The 22135-nt window shown below is 37.3% G+C and overlaps 1 protein-coding gene across 8 annotated transcripts in view; it reads left to right on the top strand.

Moving 5' to 3' along the window:
- atp2b2 (ATPase plasma membrane Ca2+ transporting 2) overlaps positions 1–22135 on the top strand; it is a 258483-nt gene that overhangs the window by 119260 nt on the left and 117088 nt on the right. The window lies entirely within an intron of this gene.

Genomic DNA, 22135 nt, shown 5'->3' with positions numbered 1-22135 from the left:
CTGAAGATATTGATTTAACTGATGGAGTTTTATGGTATACTTTTGTGCCTACATGTGAAGTTTTGGCACCTAATTAACTTGCTTTGTATGGACCTAGAGAGCTGAGAAATTCTTCTAGAATTCTTCATTGTTTTCAGCAGAAGAAAGAAAGTCATACACATCTAGGATGGCATGAGGGTGAATAAATGAGAGAATTTTCATTTTTGGCTGAACTATCCTTTTTAAGGGCATGGTTTATTTTTTAATAATTTTAAATAATACTATTATGTTTATATTTATAATTGTATTTATGGTCTAATTTGTATTAAGTGTGTGTCGCTAGAAACATACCAAACATTTAAAAAGGTCACAGTTAATGCACAAAAAATCACAAAAAAGTTTCTTTGTATTGACTTACCTTAAAGGTATAGTTCATGAAAAATTATCAACCTCTTGCCGTTCCAAACACGTATGACTTTCTTTCTTTTGTGAAACACTAATGGTGATGTTCTGAATAATGTTGCATTGTTCTCTACAAAGAAAGTCAATGGGGACAGGGGCTAGCTCCAAAAAAGACAAATGGGTAAATAAAAGAGGTCCATAGTAATTGTGCGCAATATTAAGTAAAAATGTATGTTGTTTATTAAAGTCAATTACATTCTTGAAATTCTTGCTCACAATTATTGTGGTTTACTCAGTAATCATGATTGTACTTATGAGTGAGTATTATTTACTAACTGTAAATTAAAATGCTCCACTTTTGAAATGGAAAAAAAATATTGCTTTAAGATGAACCAATTGAGATGGTTGATAGTGAGTGATTGAGTTTATCTGAATATAAGCTATTCATTTTTACTTTGTGCCCTATTTTTATTCTGAAGTTTCAAGTATTACACATCACCTATGAAATTGATCTGATAGAAGCACATGTAACGGCAAGCTATCAAGCTAAGGTTTAACAATCAGTCATGACTTGCTAATGAATTTGCTAAAATTATTTTAAAAAAAGAAAAGAAAAAAAAAAACATGATATTTCAATATATCCTACTGACATCATGGCATGCTGATGTTGAAGAGTTCACAGTTATCCTACTATCCTTTTACATGCTTATTATTTTCAGAGAAAAATGGTCAAAATTGTCTTTCTATATCTTTCTTTCTTTCTTTCTTTCTTTCGTCACGGTACAGCAATCAGCTTGTTATTTGTCATGTTAGCCTGTAAATGAACTGCATTAGTGTGCTGGAAATGGGATAATCTTTTTTACTGAAGTGTTGCCGTGCAGATTATGTTTGACTCACATGACTCACTGAATGAATTATGATTCATGCACCTGTTTTATAATAATGTATTAATGGTGTCTGAACAGCTGTCCATAGTGTAAAGTCATATTGCAATGAAAAGATCAGAATGAAATGCTTCTATGTCAAGAGTGAGTAGTTCAAACATTTCAAGGTATATATATATATATATATATATATATATATATATATATATATATATATATATATATGCATTAAGTGACAATGCATTTAGAAAATAAAATGGGTTAATTTATTTCATGCAAACTTTAATAACAATTATAAAATAATTGTAGTAATAGAGCATAACAGTCCTATTCAAATATTTTTAGAAAAATATTTTTAAACATTAACTTATAAAACTTTCAAGACTGACTTACCATGAGAACTGATGTTAAGAGAAGATTTGTGCTTCTGTAGAATCCACAATTTCAGAAAACTGTGAATACTACCTGAATTCCTGGTGAAGAACAACACTACGCATAATCACAAATCATCGCTTTTACCATGGAAACAGAAACCACTGTAAAAGAGCTCAGCGGCAACTGCCCACTCCTGTGAAGCACTGAATGTTCTAATCAGTTGTTTCCCTTACTCTCTCAGTCTACAATATATATTAGTTTTTACCTTGATATTTTGCTGTATATCTTAATATTTTGTAATAACAGGAACATCTATTTTTTATCTGTTTAATAAAGTGACTATAAATTACTAGTTTTGTGTTGTACTTTCATATTGATCTGATTTGCAATTCTTCATGGGTTGCTCACTGTAGTTCATTTCATCATTATAGAATTTCAGTACACAGTCTTGTACCTTTGTAGTTAGCGAGCTAGCAGTGCTGCTAATGATAGCTGGCTTGTTTAGATTGGTTTCATGTGTAGAACAACTGTAATTCCTGGAACTGACCTGAACTGAAAAAAATAACAGTAGCCGGTTGCAAGAAACCATCTTGGTACGGAAGTATTCCTGTTTCCCTGAGTAGAAGCAGTGTCAAGCTGATGCAATTGGAAGTCCTTTGTGGTCACGAGGTCTGAATCTCTGTACAGCAATGCCAATTTAATGGCTGATGCCGCTTAAGCCTCGCCCAATAAAAGCTACGTCACAGACTCCTTATTAGCATCCATTTGGCACCATCCCATCAGATTTTTTGCATAACACCATACGACCAGTAGCTGCCAACTGTATCAGCCCATGTGGCGAGCATATAGTGGCGCACAAGCAGACTACACGTGCAGGAATTATGAGTTCTAAATTATAAAGTCCAATGAGACAGCCTCTGCTTTGTGACCAAAAACCCTCCCCAAGATATTTGGCCATGGGGGTAAAGGAAAAACTAGAGGTGAGAGTTATCAACACTTGTTTCCCAGCGCTAGCTGCATGAAGAGACTGGGCCAAATTCTTATGCTTACTCTTAGGCATTCAAGGCAAAAGATTAACTTTTCTTAACAATGTCCAGAGTCTGTCAGGCTCGCTTCGGCCGTTTAAATGGCACAGATCCATCATCCAGGCCCAATGCAACATAGGCCTTATTCAACAAGGTCACAGGTCTCTGAAGACTAGGCCTCAATGTTCATGTGGTCACTGAAGATAGAGAGAAGTGGGCCTTCAACTTCTCATCCGTTGCCTGGACTGAAGTTTATTCATGCACTGCCACCCGACACACATCAGGAAAGACTTATTCCAGAAAAATGGTAAGCTTTGCAGTGTATGGCTGATCCCAAGATCCCGAAATTCCAACATGGAGGTCTGGATAGAAAAGAAGAGGCATATGAGTCATTGTCGCATGTTGGCCCGCTAAAAAGCAGTCATCAAGGATGAACTTTTGCTCTCGTCATGCCAATCAATGTGCAGTTTCTCCACTGCACATGTTAATACTTTGAATAACTCCTTGTAAGTCATAGAGGGCTTGGAAACCTGCCTGCCTGTTAAATTCCTTAGAATCCGAAGCCGTCATAGATACAGCATCCATATCTACAAAACCAAAGGAAAGCGCAGTATGGACATCAGAGCTAGGACACAAACTCCTGCATGCAAAATCGAGGGGTGAATGTCGCACCAAGTCAGGGGAGAACTAGAGAGAAAATCACAGGTCGGCCTACTGCTCACTTTCCATCTCCTCAGCCTAACTGCCAGCTCCCCACAGGTCCTGCTGCCGTGCTGCACTGACAGACCCGTGGCCAGAAAACCATGGAACACACTGCCTGCTCGAATCCCCTCATGAAGTAGGCGAGCTTCGACCCCTCCAACGCGGCCAAGACAACCAAGACAACGCAAGCATCTCTTTTGAGCATCCTCGTCTACTATTCACAGAGGTAAAAACTTGCTGAATGACAACCTCCCTTCAAAAGGGAGAATTTAATCCATGCTTTGTTGTGAGTCGCTAGAAACAACATGGGATGGCACCAACACCTGGTGTTGTAGTGGTCTAAGCACATAACTCGTAATCTGGTAATCAGAAGGATGCTGGTTCAAGCCCCACAGCCACCACCATTGTGTCCTTGAGCAAGGCACTTAACTCCAGGTTGCTACAGGGGGATTGTCCCTGTAATAAGGGCTCTGTAAGTCGCTTTGGATAAAAGCGTCTGCCAAATGCGTAAATGTGGTTCCTTTTTGGGTGTTGCTTAATAATATATTGGCATGATTATGTAGGGCTTCAGACCTAGTGGCCACATACATGTTTCCATAGTATTATCGAAACAGCATCGAATTGAACTACAAAAGGGAACTCTTAAGTTAAGAAAACCCCTAGTGACAATAGCCTTAAAATTATAATTAAGGGTTTTATAAAGTGTTTCTTGCAACTGGGTCCAGAAAAATATATTAAGATTCATGGAGCTATGTATAGCTGTAAGGAATAAGAGCCAGTGGACAAAATATAGCTTTGAAGATCAAGTTTTGACAAGGCTTTGACACCATCTTTAATATTTAATGTGTTTTTCACCATGTTATGGCTGAGTTGTATGCATGCTTTGACACGTTTACATGCAGACACAAACCACACAGATAAGCTCTGGATTATAAATTTGAGAGAGTATTTGCATAGTCAGCCCTTAGTTACTCAAAGCTCTTTTCTGGATCAATATATCAGATTGTCACCCTTTTTCATAGAGCAGAATCTTATATCTCATTTATTTCCCCCCTGCTTTAATATAGCTTTAAAATGTATTGAAAGATAACTGACGAGCCAGTTGCTTAATTCAGTACATGACATTACATAATATTGAATTTTGGAGGTAATATTCTAGGAGGTAGACCTTTGAGATTTTGGAGGATGATATAACAATTACTACTGGATTTTCACAGAAGTAAACAAAAATAGGTTTCTACATTTTCTTCAGAAAAAGGTAGTGTTTTTTACTAAACTCATTGCCACAATAGTAGAATATTGAGTGAGGTGGCTAGTGGGTTTCTATCCAGTTGTTAAGCTTTTCTGAGCTGTTGCAAGGGTGTTCTGGTTGGTTTCTAAGGTGTTGCTATGTGGTTACTAGCGAGTTCTAGGTGGTTGCTAAGAAATTGCAAATGTGTTTTGTGAGGTTGCTGGGATGTTGCTTACTGGCACAAGTGAAAACATCCTGCCACCAAATCTGTTTTATTATAGTCTCTTTAAGTTTCTGGTCCCTGGATATGGCTTGGGTCACTTCTTCAATGTAAGTATAGCACAAACCACAAGTTATTAATTATAAAGCAATAATAATTAAAGGTGCACTCAGTAACTTTTTGCTTGTGTCACCTTGGTCTGACAGTGTCAATTAAAATCAATAGTTTTCAGACTGTTGCTATTATAGAAATTCACTATTCAAAATCAGCCATGATTAATTTAATCCAAGAGTGAAAGTGTCAAATAACAAGACGGTTACTGAGATTAAAGGAATAATTCACCCAAAAATGTAAATTCTCTAATTGTTCACTTTCCCTTATGCCATTCCATATGTGTATGACTGTCTTTCTTCAGCAGAACACAAATTATGATTTTTAGAAGAAGATAGAGCTCTGTCAGGTTCTTATAATTTAAGTACACAGGTACCAGCACTATGTCGGTCCAGAAGTAATCCATGCGACTCCAGTTGATCAAAAAATTACTTCTGAAATTAATCGTTAGGCTTATGTAAGAATCAAGTAGATCATTAAAATGTTTTTAACTTTAAATCTGTGCTTCCATCCAGGGTTCATACATATGTTTCAAAATTACAAATAATTTCTTTAGGAGTAAAACTCAGTGCACCTTTAAGGTCGGGTTTGGGGTTTGTTCAAATCTATAACTGTAAGAATCAGCAATAAAAATAGGTTATGTATAGAATAGCATTGTAACGTTCCGGTGTTGTCTGTCCTATGTTCTCTGTTTTCTCCCATCACGTTTATGTCATGTTTCCTGGTCTGCTCCGTGTTTTCCGTCTCACCTGTCACCGCTCCTATTCCATGTCACGTTTTCCCTGTTGTCCGCCTGTAGTCTCACTGTCCGAGCGTAAAACTGCAATTCCCACAATTCCCGGCCCCTCTCACTGCCTGCACTCTTCATTGTTCTCACCTGTGTCTCGTTGAGTCTTCATTGTGTTCGTGTATTTAACCGTGTCTGTTTCTCCTTTCCCTTGTCGGTCTTTGTTGTAAGTTGATGCCTGTTTCCCATGCTTCCATCATTGTTACGTCTCCGTTGTTATACCCGTTTATGCCTCCCGTTAACCCTTTGTTTGCCTTTCGTGTTTTGTTTATCTTTTTCCCATCGTGGATGTTTACTTTTGTTCATGTTTTGTATTACCCTTGTTGTCTAAATAAAACCTCCGCTGCGACTAGATCCTCATCCTGTGTCTGCCTCCACCTTCAATCGTGACAAGCATATTATATCATACTACTATTGCTATTTCTGCAGTAACTGTACTTTAGTATTTATTATGTCCGTAGTCATTTCAAAAATGTTCTGTATACATTAAATACCCTGTTGACATACTAAATTTGGCAAGATGTGCAGTATACAACAGAGCACACTGTGTAGAAAAAATATTCTACAATTCCATACACTTGAATTAACCTTCCATTTCCAGTGTGATTAATTATCCGGAATTTTATAGATTCTTCTGTTTTGTTGCTTTGGCTCTCTGTTTTATCATGCACAGGGGTTAGATTGGGCTAAAATGGATTATAATAATAACAAAATTAAAAAAACTGGCAACTTGTTATTTAAACCATTCCATTTTGTATACCATGGTTACATTTTTGTTTGATATTAACCAAATATATTATTTAAAGATTTTGTGAGATTTATCCTTTTCCTACATTATTTCAATAATAAGTTTTGGTGCTCTTTGTATGTTGAAACATTTTTGTTTTGACAAACCCCAAAAATATTTCGCCTGCGCCCACTCTAAGTGTCCTCCCGTGCAGCATGTATCTGCAAAGCAAAGGTGAAATCCTCTGCATTAGATCAATATGCTCCGTCAGCACATAATACACCCACGGGGACACACAGCGGTGGGCCACACACAGACGACCTGCAGACATGTGACATCTGAGAGGGCTTTCACTGAGCGAGCCCACCGGTGGTCCCTTTACAGAGACACTGACTGCAGCAGGGAGTCATGTGTGTAGCCAGGAAGTGACATATCATCTGCTCTCTCTGAAACGGAACCCACCCATGTCATTAAAGGTCACAGAACCGGTGCTCAGCTCTGAAATCACACACAGATTTATCATAATACACTTTAGCCCTTCCGAATGTGCAGATACAGTATAGTCATGAACTACAATACTCTACGAAAGAAAGAAAGAAATCCTAATAGGGTTAAAACAAATCGTATAATTCATTCCATTTTTGTATAGATTTATCTCTTAATTTCTTAATTTATTCATGTCTTTAATCATGTATTACACTATAGATGTATGTTAATGTATTCTATGATCGATCAATCAATAGGGGTAAACTGATCACTCATAATCTGCAATGAAATGTTATTATCATGTAAAAAGATGTAAAAACGAATTACCAATAGTTAATTTTATTAGTTAACATGAACTAACAATAAACAATACTGTTACAGCATTACTATTACAGCATTAAAATCAACTTTTACTATTGGATATTGAAATATTAACAGTTGCGTATGGACATTTGTCAACATAAAGGGTTCATGGCTTGGCACATCACATTTTCTTGTATCTTTTGATATATAAGAGGTCATTGTATTATAAAAACATACTGTAAGTTTCCTCACTGCACTGCAAAAAGAGCATTTTGTTGAAACCAAGCTGCCAAAACACCTTGTTTTCTACTTCCTCCACTTTGTAATATCAGACTGTGTAAGACATTATTTTGTGCAAAAAAAGCAGAGTATGTGAGTGGAGTGCAGCGGCAACAATTTCCCCTCCACACTCAAAGCTTTCTTTAATCACTCTGCTCCAGCTCTACTCTGGGTTGTCCATTTAGACATTAGAGAAACCCCGCTCCGTGTTCGCTCCATGGCAAAATTGCACCTAACTACCTATCCACTGTAAAGTTATATCAGTATGCTTTTTAACATCAAAATCTTCCATACAGAAGGTGTATTAAATGAAAAATAAATACACAATACTACGAAAAGCTACAATGTGCTTTATTATAACACTAACATTAGCCCAAGACTAAATTAAATATTTTTTATAGCTTACTTTTGAAACATCGGCAGGATTCTCTGGGTTTGATCAAATAAATAAATTGCTAGATGCAAATAAATAAATGAAAAACTTAAATTAAAAATATAAATTACCTAACACATTTTTTTTATATAAATTACCAGAACAAAAACAAAACATTAAATTAAATCCAATTAATAAATTGCAACAAAAACATTATTAGGCCTATGTATTATTGCCTAATTATTGCCTATTATTTTATATTATTGTGCTTCTTTAAATTAACCTTGCCCTATATTCTGTGAATTAACCTTGCCCTATATTCTCTTTTTGCATTTGCTGAGCTTCTTCATTTGCAAATGTATAACGCATACATTAGCCTACGGCACTAAAATAAATTTAGATGGGAATCGTTAAGTCAAAAGCAATATTAACATGTTGATTAGTTCAGTTGGTGTTTTACGTCGTTAAAAGATCAATTCTATTTTATATCAATTTTATTTCATATGCATACAACACACTGTAATCAGTTCATGATTACATATTTTATATTAACTAACAATCATTACTTTCTGCATTAATTTGATTATTATATTAAATGTTTTCCTTTATTACAGTCGTTGGTTACACACATTCCTGTTAGATGGGAAATGTGTACACACCCACATACATTCGTTTCATCTCATTTTTGACACTAATTAATGCACATGTATCCTCTGCCTCGTTCAGGCAGGTACCACACAGTGCCTGGCACTGTTCTAATTAAAACATTAGATCATCCCTTTAGTATCAATACACACATTTTTTCTGGGTCATTCACAGAAAGGGTCACTCACAGAAATATACAGATAGAGGGTGTAATTCGCCATAGAGACATTAAGCTGCATTTTCCATTGATTTCCACTTTGATTATTAAACTGAGTAAATGTTAATTAAATCAGTAAATGAATGATTAAATATCTGACATATTGAATAACATTCATAATGCAGTTATTCATAGTACATTGATTACACATTGTGATTTTTAGATCATTGCATATTGCATACATATTAATTAAATGATCAAAAATGGATTAACTGAATGATTAAATATAACTATTCTATAGTATCACACTGAGCTTTTTAGATACCGATTTCAACAGTAGGTAAAATTTTATGGGAAAATTCAACACTGCACAATACTGTATTACACAGAAAAAGTATATGCACATTTGTATGTATACAGAAAATTTATTTTTGTAGCAATATGTTACATGTAAACAGAAAATCACATTTGCATGTCCATTTTATATATAAAGTCATATAGAGTAAACAGAATATTCAAAACAATACAAAACATGAACATCTTTGCAAAAAAACAACAACAAACAAACCACAACAATGAAAAACATTCCATGTCATAGATAGTTTTGGAATATACATGTGTGTCTGACAGATTTTGATAACTGAATGAATAATTTTTATTGTGATGTCTCACACGATGAAAGAATGTTTAGAAGTTGCAAAGATAATGACAATTTCACTGAGAATCAACTCAGTTGATTGAAAAATTGATAATCAGATCATGCTTCACTAGGGACTTACCATCCACTGTGTCATGGTGAGCCGATATGGCGGCTACATAAACCTTCAAGGTGGAGGGGGACAGCCTCCCTTCCAGACTCTCTTGCAGAAAAGAGAGCACTGACACAACTGCACGTATCTGTGGGTCTTTAGATCGGGAAGAACACCAATTTGTGAATAAGCGCCACTTTAGGGTGTTAAGTTTCCTGGTAGAGGGAGCTCTGGCTTGGTTGATCATGTCTACGACAGCCGGTGGTAGGCCACTTAGATCTTCCGCATGCTGTCCAGGGGCCAGATGTTGAGGTTCCAGAGGTCTGGGCACGGATGCCAGAGGGTGCCCTGTCCCTGAGAAAGAAGGCCCTTCCTCAGGGGAATTCGCCAGGGAGGAGCTGTCATGAGAAGTGTGAGATCCGAGAACCAAGTCCATGTGGGCCAGTAGGGGGCCACCAGAGTGACTTGTTCCTCATCCTCCCTGACCTAGCACAGCACTTGTGCAAGTAGACTCAGTGGGGGAAATGCGTACTTGCACAGCCCCAGGGGCCAGCTGTGTGCCAGTGCGTCTGTCCTGAGGGGAGCCTCTGCTAGGGAGAGCCTCCACTCTCTGCTGAGCATACCTTGCCCTGTTGAGATTGCCCGGGATGTGAGTGCCGTGGAATGACCCGAGTCATTGTTGGCTCTAAAGGAGGAGATGGCGGGCGAGTTGTGACATATAACGAGAGTGCACGCTGACCTTGGCAATTTATGTACGCTATCGTAGCGTTGCTGACTGATCGGATCAAGACGCGCTTGCCCCGTATTAGCAGGAGAAACCTCTGCAGGGCAAGGATTACAGCTATTAACTGTAGGCAGTTGATGTGCCAACCCAGCCGGGGGCCCTGTCCAGGAGCCAGCGCTGTGTGTCCATTGCACACGGCACCCCAACCCTGTTTGGAGGCGACTGTGGTGACCAGAACACATTGGGAAACCTGCTGTATGGGGACTCCTGTCCGCAGAAAACTGAGGTCTGTCCAGGGGTTGAAATTCTGGTGGCAGGCGGGGGTGATGAACACACGGTACGTGCCGCGGCGCTATGCCCATATCGGTACTCTAGTCTAAAGCCAGTGCTGAAGCAGTCTCATATGCATCAACCCCAGTGGTGCGACCGCCACGGAGGATGCCAAATGGCCCAGGAGCCTATGGAATTGTTTTAGAGGGACTGCTGTGCCTGGCTTGAATAAGGTGAGGCATTTCAGCACCGACTGAGCACGCTCGTTGGTGAAGCACGCTGTCATTGAGACTGAGTCTATCTCCATGCCGAGAAAAGTGATGCTCTGAACCGGGGTGAGCTTGCTCTTTTCCCAGTTGACCTGAAGCCCTAGACGGTTGAGGTGCCTGAGCCCCTGGTCCCTGTGGGCGCATAGTGACTCTCGAGAGTGGGCTAGGATGAGCCAGTCATCAAGGTAATTGAGTATGCAAATGCCCACTTCTCTTAGCGGGGCAAGAGCTGCCTCTGCGACCTTCATGAAGACTTGAGGGGACAGGGACATGCCGAAGGGAGAACTTTGTTCTGATACGCATGGCCGTCGAACGCAAAGTGTAGGAAGGGTCGTTGTCAAGGCAAGATAGAGACGTGGAAGTACGTGTCCTTCAGGTCTACCGCTGCAAACCAATCTTGTTGCTGGATGCAAGTTAGAATGTGTCTTTGCGTGAGCATTTGAACGGGAGTTGTGTAAGGCCCGGTTTAAAACTCACAAGTCCTAGATCGGTCATAAGCTGCCACCTTTCTTGGGTACGATGAAGTAAGGGCTGTAGAAACCCTTCTTCATCTCATGGCTGTGAGCAGCACCCGGACCAGAGGAACCAAACGTGTAACCTTGAAGGCTGTGGGGAGGACGAAGGGTTCCAGTCCAGCCCCACATTGACGGCGGCCAGGGCAAGCGAGTTGGCCATCTGGGCGTCAATCTCAGTTGTGCTGGGTGTGGTGACCCGAAGGTTGCAATCCAGTCGAGTCGTCCACATCAGGTGGTAGAATGCTCTCCAATGCAGCAGCGAACTCATCATCCAGCTTGGGGGGCGGACGGAAGTCAAGAGCGTGCCGGGGGGCAGTTGGTTCGTGGGGATCTGCCTGGTGAAACCGAGCCCGATGCAATCCCCAAATCGCCTCTATCGCCAGCTGGGTCATCCTCAATCCCGTGGGAAGAAGGAATAAACCGGGGGCAGCTAGAGTGCCGTTCCTCTTTAAGAAGGACAGCCGCGACCGCAACGTCGCCATGGTAAGATTCTCTGAGTGAGAACATGAACCATCCACAAATGGCGCCTCTGTGTGTTTGCTGCCCAGACACAGGGACGTCTTTATCTTTATAAAGATGTGTCCTTAAAAGGACGTTCAACGCCAGCTGTATATTGCTCTTTTAGAGAAATAAACTCTTTTAGGAGGAAAATACACCCTTTTAGCAGCGCTGTCAAAGCGCCCAGGGGCAAAGCACTCTACACTGCCGTGCAGAGAAGGAGAAATCCGCTGATATGCACCATAGATCCAACAACATACGCTCTGCAGAGGTGAGTGGAACAGTAAGTGACCTTAGCTCGCTGATCGCACAACCGCTTGGCTCCGAAGAAGAAATCTGAATGGACAGATGCATGATTCCCTCCTTTTATAGCCGTTCATAAAAAAAATATTCTCTTTCGAGAATTGAGCCAAAAGTGACATAAAAAATTATATAAAAGGCATGTCATGACACCTTTTGATGCATTATGAACTAATATGCAGTATATATAGTACTGTGCAATAGTCTTAGGCACATAAGATGTTTCACAAAAATATTTGTCTCAAGATGGTTATTTATATCTTCAGCTTTAGTGTGTCAATAGGAAATATAAATGTTAGAATAGAAGAACAGGGAGCCCTGCAACAGATGTCATGGCCTCCACAAAGCCCCCCAGTGAACATCTTATCAGTCTGAGATTACCTAAAGAGACAATTGGGACAGCCTAAATAGATCGAATAATTGTTGCGAATTCTCCAAGGAGCTTGGAACCTCTTATCTGACAACAACCAAGAAAAACTGTATCCAGGTGTACCTAGGAGAATTAGTGCTGTTTTAAAGGCAAAGGTGATATATATATATATAGTATATATATATATATATATATATATATATATATATATATATATATATATATATATATATATATATATATACTGTTTATATCTGTATGTATATATACTGTATATATTAGGGCTGTGAATCAATACTTTTTTTAAAACTAATTAAGCACTGTTTTCTGTGATTAATCAAGATTGATCGCTATTACATGATACTTGAAGTGTTCAGTTTGTTTATTTATTTTTTGCGGAGACAGTTAATAAGACACATTTTTCAATTATTAATCTTTAATACAAGTATACATTTACATGCCTTAAAACCAGTGGACATGTAATTATAATTTGGGCAAAACCTTCTGCCATTTTCCAGTGAACTTTATTAATAGAATCAAAGGAGCAGATTAAATTCCATTCTTAGCTAATTTTATTGGAATGAGAAACTTTGTACATTTCCAGTACATTTTTAAACACTATACATATTAATATAAAACATATTTAATGCTGAAGTTTAATTTTCTAATGAAAACTCAATACTATTATTTTCTCTGGCTTCTGTTCAGTCTTAAAAATTGCAGCTCTCTGAGTGGCAGGTCCTTCTCGTGCACAAGCTACTTATCTCTTATATGGTTTTGCTTTTGAAACTGGTTCAGATGAAATTGTGTGAGTGATTCGGTCAATGCGAAGAGATATGCCAGCTTGCCCATATCTTTTGCACGCCTGGTTCACTGTTTGCTGGTGAAGCCTTCATTCTCTGTTCACTAAATTTGCTCCGGTGTTTATTATGCCATTCTGGCCGTTCTCCATTGACCTCTCTCATCAACAAGGCATTTTCTTTTGCATAACTGCCACTCAATTGATGTGTTTTGTTTTGGCACAATTCTTAGTAAATTCTAGAAACTGTTGTGCTTGAAAATCCTTGAAGATCAGTAGTTACAGAAATACTCAAACCAGCCAATCTGGCACCAAAATTCATGCCATGGTTGAAATCACTGAAATTTTTTTCCCCCATACTGATGGTTGATATGAACATTAACTGAAGCTCCTGGCCCGTATCTGCATGATTTTTTGCATTGCATGGCTGCCATTCGATTGGCTGATTATTTAAATGCATGGATAAGTAGATGTACAGGTGTGCCTAATAAAGTGGTCACTGAGTGTATTCATTGTTAGTTCATGAAAATACATTTACTAATGTTAACAAATAGAGCCATATTATTGTACAAAGTCAAATGAGTTTGTGCTGTACTTATGGCACAAGACATGTTGCAATGATCAAAGACCGTCTCGGGCATATTTAAATTGATCAACAATTTTAAATTATGCAAATAGACACAAGAATGTGTATAAGATGCACTTATGACAGAGTACAGGCCCCGGCACACTGTTTGCGAACATTTAGACTCCCGCCACACTGCTGGGGAGGCGTTTAGAGGAGCATTTCAATATGAGGATGCTCAGGGCTACATGTAAAAGATCAACTAATGTGACATTAAAATGTGTTATCAATGACTTCATGCCTCATTAGAATTAGATCAGTAAAAGAAGCTGTTTAACCACTCAGTGATGATTTATGCAGTAGATATTGTGTAATTTGTAATGTAAGCCTTTTGCATTCGGCGCTTACATGATATACATGAACATAATATGCGCCGATTACACTCTGGGATAGTAATTTCTTATGACACTGATACTACTGCAAATATTGGTATATAAAAGTCTTAATGGCCAGAATACAAACAAAAGAATGATGATAGTCATATCTAACTTTGGACAGATTTATGAATGGCTTTTGGCTGCAGATGGCACATGAGTGAATGGGCTCTTAAGAGTATTTGAGTAGATTTGATTCCTTTTGTAAACTAATTAAACAACAACAACAACAACAACAACAAGAAATTGCATGGCATGGTCTTGGAAAATATCTCTATGTGAACGATCATACAATTGTAGGTACATTTTCAAGAGCATACTAATAACTCTGCACGCTGCAAAAACACCTTCTTTTTCTGCATATTTTGTTCTAAATGACGTCACACCCTTTTGTTCTTCGATTTTTATGAAGTGTGAAGTGGCCTTTACTCTTAAATTAGATTGCACACAAACTCTGATGTAAAATTCTCATTGAGGGTCCCACAGCGTTAAGGATCAGTGCTTTCAGAGGTGCTAGAGTTATACAGGGACACCCAAATTGACATGTTTCGGGGTTGTTTGTTCAAGTGGCAGCCTTTTTCTCCAGTGCTGGCATTGAAAGACAGGATGCATTAAGGTCTTGGTGGGAAGAAAGGGTGATCACTCAAACCATGGTTTGCGTGCAGTCATGTGAGAGACATAGCGTGTAATATCCAGCACTCTTCACAAAGTCCTGACAACCCTGGAGCGATCCACGCTGCCATTCTTCAAAAGACCCTCTCTCACCATGGACAAAAGAAGGACCCTTGGGAAGAAAAGACAGTGTGGCTTGCAATCACTTTACCCTTTACACCAAAATGACTTCCAGTGGCATCCTTTGAAAGCCTTTCATTGCAAGCTATTTGTTTCAGAAATAGCCCCGTCTCTATAGAGTCATCATTGCATTCAATTCCCCTGCTTTGAGATCACAACACAATTATAAATGGCCATGCGATACAAAGAAAACCCCGTTTGTAATTTTATGTTGCATTGCGCCTTGAGAATTTGTTGAAACAGAGAAAAAATGTTTTGATGACAATGGGTTGGCATGTTGTTGGCAGAAAGATAATAGAAAAATGCAAAAACTTTAAGCCATTGTACATGTTTAACATGCAGTACTTACTGTACACTTCACTAATCAGGATTGAAATACCATTCAATATGAAACATTTTACTATAAATGACATTCAGACTTCATAGCCAGCATTGATCTACTTTTTAACACTATGTCCTAACCAGGTGCAACATGTTTAAGTGCCAATTATAAAAACTCATCCTAAGCCCATCTCTTCCATGTAAATCTGAGTTTGTTTCATAATTAACTGTGACTGCTACAAGACATCTTATCAGCCATATGTTTCCATTTCTTCAGCGGCATGCTGGATATCTTCACCCACAGTGAAATCTTGTTGGTCCAAAATCCGTCTCCATACACTGCAGCTGTATATTAAACAGCAAATATGTTCTGATTGGCTAAGATTGTGTCAAACCATGCAGGATTATACTTTTCAATGTCAGAGTAATTACTTGTCCAAGGAAACTTTGGTTATGCTTGCTTAGGAAACTGCGTCATTTTGAAGCATATAATTCATACAGATACAAATACTATACTGATTATATATATATATATATATATATATATATATATATATATATATATATATTACCAATGTCTGACACAGGAAGTCCTAAACAAAAGTTGCCAATCAGGAAATTCAAGAATTTTCTTTAGATTCCTGGAGGGCTGAACATTATGTTAGTATATACTGTGCTTCAATGTGTCAAGTGTCTGAGATTTTGCTATACTATTTATACCAATGTAGATATATCATTGCAGCTATCAGTGGGCAGGACTTCTTCACGCTATTTATAATGGAATGCTGCTTGTCCAATCAGATTAGAGGACCAGAACTAACTGTTGTATAAAATTACCCATACAGTGATATAAGATATTGGTCATACCGCCCACCCCTAGGTTCCAGAAGCTCATTTGTATTAATAGACCAGGATACAAAAGCTTTGAGAATGCAAGGTTATGAGAGGGTTAAGGAGTGTTCTGTGATTTGTGTGCTGTTTAAATCAGTGCCAGTCTGTTTCCTCTTTCCCTTTATCATTACCGGCATCTTTAACATCTTTCCTCATTTCACATCGTGCGGGGTTCGCGGCCTTACTGCAACACCCCTACTGGAGATCAGCAGGGAATGATGATGCTCATGCATTCTTGAGTAGGTTATACTATGGCAGCTACAGTAGGGGGCATCACTTTAAAAAGAACCTCTAAAGTTAAGATATTGTCCAAAACTAGATCCAAACAATACTGCCCTGCAAATGCAAAACACAGTAACTACACATGATGTCAAAATGGAGTTATGTCTGAAATCGGGTCTCTTAGACTATGATTTGTGCTGTTATAGACATTTTTTACTTGACCGTTTTCAGAAAATTGGGTGTGAAAAAATAATTTAAATAAAAAACTTTTATTGCTTCAGTAGTTATTGGATATTTAGGGTAGAATTTATCTGTGGTATTAATCAAAATTCAACTGTTCTACATAAAATAGTACTACTGATAGTATGATTGTCCAAATTCAAGTACGATCACATACTATATACAGTGGCCTCAAAATGTTTTTAGACACTTACATTTCTGAAATTCATTGCATTGCACTTGTCAAAACATGTGGCATCTGCAAATTACAAATAATGTTTGAGCTTTTCTCAGTACCAATTCGATTTTTGCAAAGAGTTGTAACTATGTATCGGTAAGTAAGACTTAGTTGTAACTAAGTCACTTTCCCTTAATTTCTAACATGACCACACAGAAAATCGCCATGTTATCGAATTTTCCGGTATACATTGAGTTACTCATACTCCATTAAACAGTATTGTATCTGTTAAAATGTGTTTTCCAGTAGCACTACTGATAATATGTTACACAAGCAGATTCAGAGGCATGGGTTCTGATCCTGTGAAAAACAGGCAGTTATTAAGTTTGCATAATCCATGATGAGCCCAATTTGGAGGTTTCATTTTCCCTCTCACATTACATTTTTACTCCACTGAAGGTTTGGTTTGGAGTTAGGGTTTAGGTTAGAAGTTATGTTTGGTCATTATATTATTTGCAACTAAAAGCAACTTACTTTTGGCACCACTCTGTGGACATTTCATGCAGAAATTGGAGCTCACACATGCCTAAATGTTCAACAACACTTCCAGCTTCGGCCACTGGGGGCAGTGGTTCAAAATTTGGCAAGCACAGAACGATATCAGCTGAAAAACCTTCGACCTACTGTCGCCTATGTTGCTTTAAAAGTGTGTCGGTGCTGTCTTTAAAGTAAATGCTATGGGTTTGATATTGTGTTATATAAAAAAATGCCGTTCATCAATTTGTAATTGTGGTTTAACGCCCCAAGTATTTTTGATGCCAGCATAAGAATATGAAGTTATGTTTGTGTTATATGGAAAGCAGATTTTGTTGTCATGTAATATAGTTTAGTCACTGCTTGGTAAATATATCCTTGATATCTGCAAAGCTAGGTTTTTAGAATTAAATTGAACTTGACTGGTTTAATGAGAAATTGCACAGGTATCATTATGCAACCCATATAACCTGATTTAACATTTAGAGGAACATTTTAACTATAAATGACATGTTCCTGTTCATTGTAGAACAATTAAATGTGTCTCATTAAATAATTAAAAGGCTACATTAATAATGGAAATGCCTGCACTTCCTCGGATTGCTCCAGCATGTCAACTATTATATTACTCATTTGAAGATGGCTAATGAAAGAGGAGAGAGAAAAAGATACTGGTCAAGAAGACAAACACAACAACATAGTGCTTGTATAGATTTAATGAATCCACTGTACAACACAGCTCATGTGAGTGCACAATAACCCAATCATTTTCTTATTGTCGAAGTCATTTTTACACCACGTGTCCCTTTTGAATAAACTGTTGCCTGCTGACTGATGGACTTTCAGAACTTTTTTAAATACACATTTTCACTGTTTTCCCCACACAGAAAAGATATTGCACATATTTTAGCACTTCTGGAAAGAATCTGCTCATATCTTTAAAGGTCAATCATATCATATCACAAACTCTTTAACTTTGGTAAAAAAAAAAGTATTTTTATAAAAGAGTATACCTGACTTTCAGAAATATGCTTTGGCCATGCCCAGGCACCTACACTTTATTCATTAAAGCTTGCTTATTTATGCAGTGGCAGATGCTTAACAAAATGGAAATAAAGAGCAATTGCTCTCTAGCAGTTGCCATTGCTAGTGAGGGATTGACAACTTCCATGAGAGTGTCAACTTGAAGTACATTTTTAGATGTTATCCTACTGATTTTAATGTATTTGTTGTAGTACTTTATTAAACACGGTGGGATGTTTTAGAATGAGACATCAACTAATACCACAAAATCTAAAGGAATACATCAAAAACATTCAGAATACTTTGATGTTTAAGCAGTTGTTTTGCCACCTAGAATGATGTCACTTTCTGAAGGATGATGTTGTTAAGGACATGGCTTTTCTGTTAGTGAAAGAGTTTTTACAAACCGGATTGAAGGTGATATAGAGAACTTATAAATTAATTTCCAATTGAAATTAAGAAACCCCTGGAATATTTCTTAATAAATAAAAAAAATAATCATTTTAGGCAAAAAATGGCATCTGCTCAAAACAGAGCAGATGCTCACTCAACTGTAATAAAAGAAAACTTATAATTTATCTAGTATATTAATACATAAAGTATATAAGAAGAACATGAAAATGTAATCTGAAGAATTACCTTTATGGAGTTTCACTGTTTCAAAAGCAGAAAGCTTGATTTTCATGCAGTGTGTCCAAAAGTATCCATCTGCAGAGAAGTTTGTTTAGTGTATAATTGGCTGTGAACTATAAAATGACAGTTTTCACCATTGTAGCTCGGAGTTTTCAGCCCACAAGTCGTGGGAACCTTTCACGAACAAGAAGAGGTCTTTCAAAATAAAAGTCCAGCTGAAATAAGAGCTCTATTCATCCAGATGCGTGAAATTGAAGACACTACGACAAAAAAAAAAAAAATTACTACTCTTTAAAAGTGTAATATTTAAAGTAGTTGCAATAATACTCATAATAACAATAATACAATATGAAATAGTTATATTATTAATATTATTATCTGAAAGCAATATCGCAAAAGCAAGTGTACTAAATATCAGCATGTTATGATTCAGCCTTGGCAGCCTTTTGCCTCAGGTAATCAATTTGCCTCAGGTAATTGTTTTCATTTAATGTTGTCATTAATACTGTAAAGATCTTCTTTTTTTTTTTTTTACAGAAATAATATATGTAGCTATATTATTTATGTTAAAATATTATTATTGGCTCTATATTGTTGAAAATTATATTTTACTTTGATCAAACCTGTACAGTATGTATTTGATTAAAAACAATGTGATCATAAGATTTAATTAAAACATTTAACATGGAATCCAGAAACAAAAGGCATAATTTGTATCTATAAGACATGATGCAGTTCTTTTAGTCAAGTAATTTTCTGTGTAATTTCATCAATAGTTTTCTTTTTTCTTTATCGAGTTAATATCAATACCGAGGAACCAAGGCTGGTATCTCTGGCACGTACATTATTCTTTATATTAATCTTATGCAGAGACAGTTTTCACTTTTTCATGTAGCCAGGCCGTGAGGTTGCACAGCCGGCACTGAATCAGATGTTCAGTGGGAGAGCGAGATAAATGGGGCCCGAAGCAACAGGTGCATTTTTGTTTGCCATGTTTGTTTTATGTTGTTTTAAGTTGAGTTTTGACATTAAAACTTTATGTTGATTATTCAGCCGGCTCCCACCTCCTTGCAAGGGGGGTCACTGGCCTTTTCTGCATATCGTGGCGCCGTTTTGTGGTCCTCTCTGCATTACGCGGCGGCTCATTTTTGCTTATCGCGGCCCATTCGGCAAGTTTCCCACCGGCTTGCTCGGTTCTCCCTCGGTTCTCATAAATAACCTGTAAAACATGTACAAAAAAACTTGTTGGAAAATGATTGAGATATTATATCATATTGAGTAATTATGTTTATTTTATTCTATTGACAGCCATATTTTTTTAACTGTTTGAAATTCTGAAAAAAAATAATAATCAGCATTTACTCTAGGTTTGTGATGAACAAAATATTCCTTTAATATTTTGCTTGCTCACTGAGGGTTGAAAGGTCATATTCTCTGAAAAGCTGCTTTGAAATGATACTTTTGGAATAATATGTTTGACTGGGAACACGCTACTCAAATGCACATTAGTTTATTTGAAAAAAAAATATTTTAATAATTGTTTTGATTTTAAATCAATAACAATAAAAAAATCCAATTATTTAATTTCACTACCATGTTATTTTTGTAATATCACACGTACAATTTTTTTCTCACACAGTAAAATAGCGTCTGTACTGTATACTGTATAAAGCTGCCTTCATATTTATATACTGTATCATTTCAGATGGAATAAACCACTCAAGTTGTATTGATTACGTTTATGAATTTATGTCCTTTTTGGAGCTTGAAAATGTGATCCTTTTGCCTTGCATTGTATCGACAAAAACACCATAACGAACACAAATATCTCTATTAAAATATTTTTGTGTTTGGCAGAAGAAAGAAAGTCATATTTGAAAAGTAACAAATGATGGTTAAAAATCACCATGACAAATATTTTACAACTCGTATACATTCGAGTGACAGATAATGTTTGCTGCATCGTTTTGCATAACCATGACACAAACAATTCTTTAAAATTTGTACCAGTGGACACATTTTTACAGGTACAGTATATCGTTTTAACTGGTATATCAATATTTGAGCTAAATCCTGGAACAGCGTACAAGCATTCTGACCTATGAGGCGATAATTTGTACACACGTGACTTTTATTGATACAGTTTTGGTCCGTTTTGAAATGTTACCTTGTGTAAGCGAACCAAACCAAGGAGAAAATGCAATATTGTAACATTGTCTTTGGTTCAGAACAAATCAAGGTCTGAAAACACCCTAATATTTTGCCTTCTTTTGTTTTCCACAGAAGAGTAACAATGAACAATAACTAAGGTTGTATACGTTAACATTAGTTAATGTATTAGTTCACATGAACAAACAATGATTAAATTAACATTTAACCAATATTAATAAATGCTGTGAAAATGATACATATTGTTTATTTCTATTACCCTGATAGTATACATATATTATCTAACTGATGTGTGCATTTATATCTGGAATACGTATTTTTTAGGTTGTTTGCTCATCTGCAATACATCTATAACATTTCTCTGTTTGTAATGTGTGATTTCTTTAACATGAGTATCCCTTAAGCATTAGATTTTTTCACATTTTGTGTCATTCAGCCTTGTTGTGTGTAAACCCATATACATTTCCAAAAATTATAATGTGTGAATTGTTCTTCAGAATGTGGCAACCTATTAGTTAGCATGAGCTAAGAGCTAGCTGGTATTCAGATGGTGGTCTGTGCAGCACAAATGCATTACCATGAGAGATTATATAATGCTTTACCATCGTTAGCTCCCCTGCAGCTAACCTTGCTGCAGTGTGTGATGCATAGCGCTGCATTTCTTGAGAGCGTTGAGCTCTTTGATGCTCACTGCAGCCTCCATCAGATCACACGATCAGCGTAAGCGCTCACATGTCCCTCCAGTATTTACAGAGCTTTGTATTTTGTGAAACAGGTATTCAAAGCGCATCACACTGCAGCCACGCATGTAACAGCGACTACCATATGACGTGTAACCCGTATGCGAGTTAGAAACAGATGTGTAGACAATGCCGCGTGCTGTGCAATCCTAGCACCTCTCTCAATTTGTGCTGCTTACACTCATGCTTATCTCTCTCTCTCTCTCTCTCTGTCTTTCTTTCTCCCTCCCTCCC

This window comes from Xyrauchen texanus, chromosome 39, assembly GCF_025860055.1.
Source record: "Xyrauchen texanus isolate HMW12.3.18 chromosome 39, RBS_HiC_50CHRs, whole genome shotgun sequence".
NCBI lineage: Eukaryota > Metazoa > Chordata > Actinopteri > Cypriniformes > Catostomidae > Xyrauchen > Xyrauchen texanus.
The sequence above is the reverse complement of the archived record's forward strand: the minus strand, read 5'-3'. Positions and strand labels throughout refer to the sequence as shown.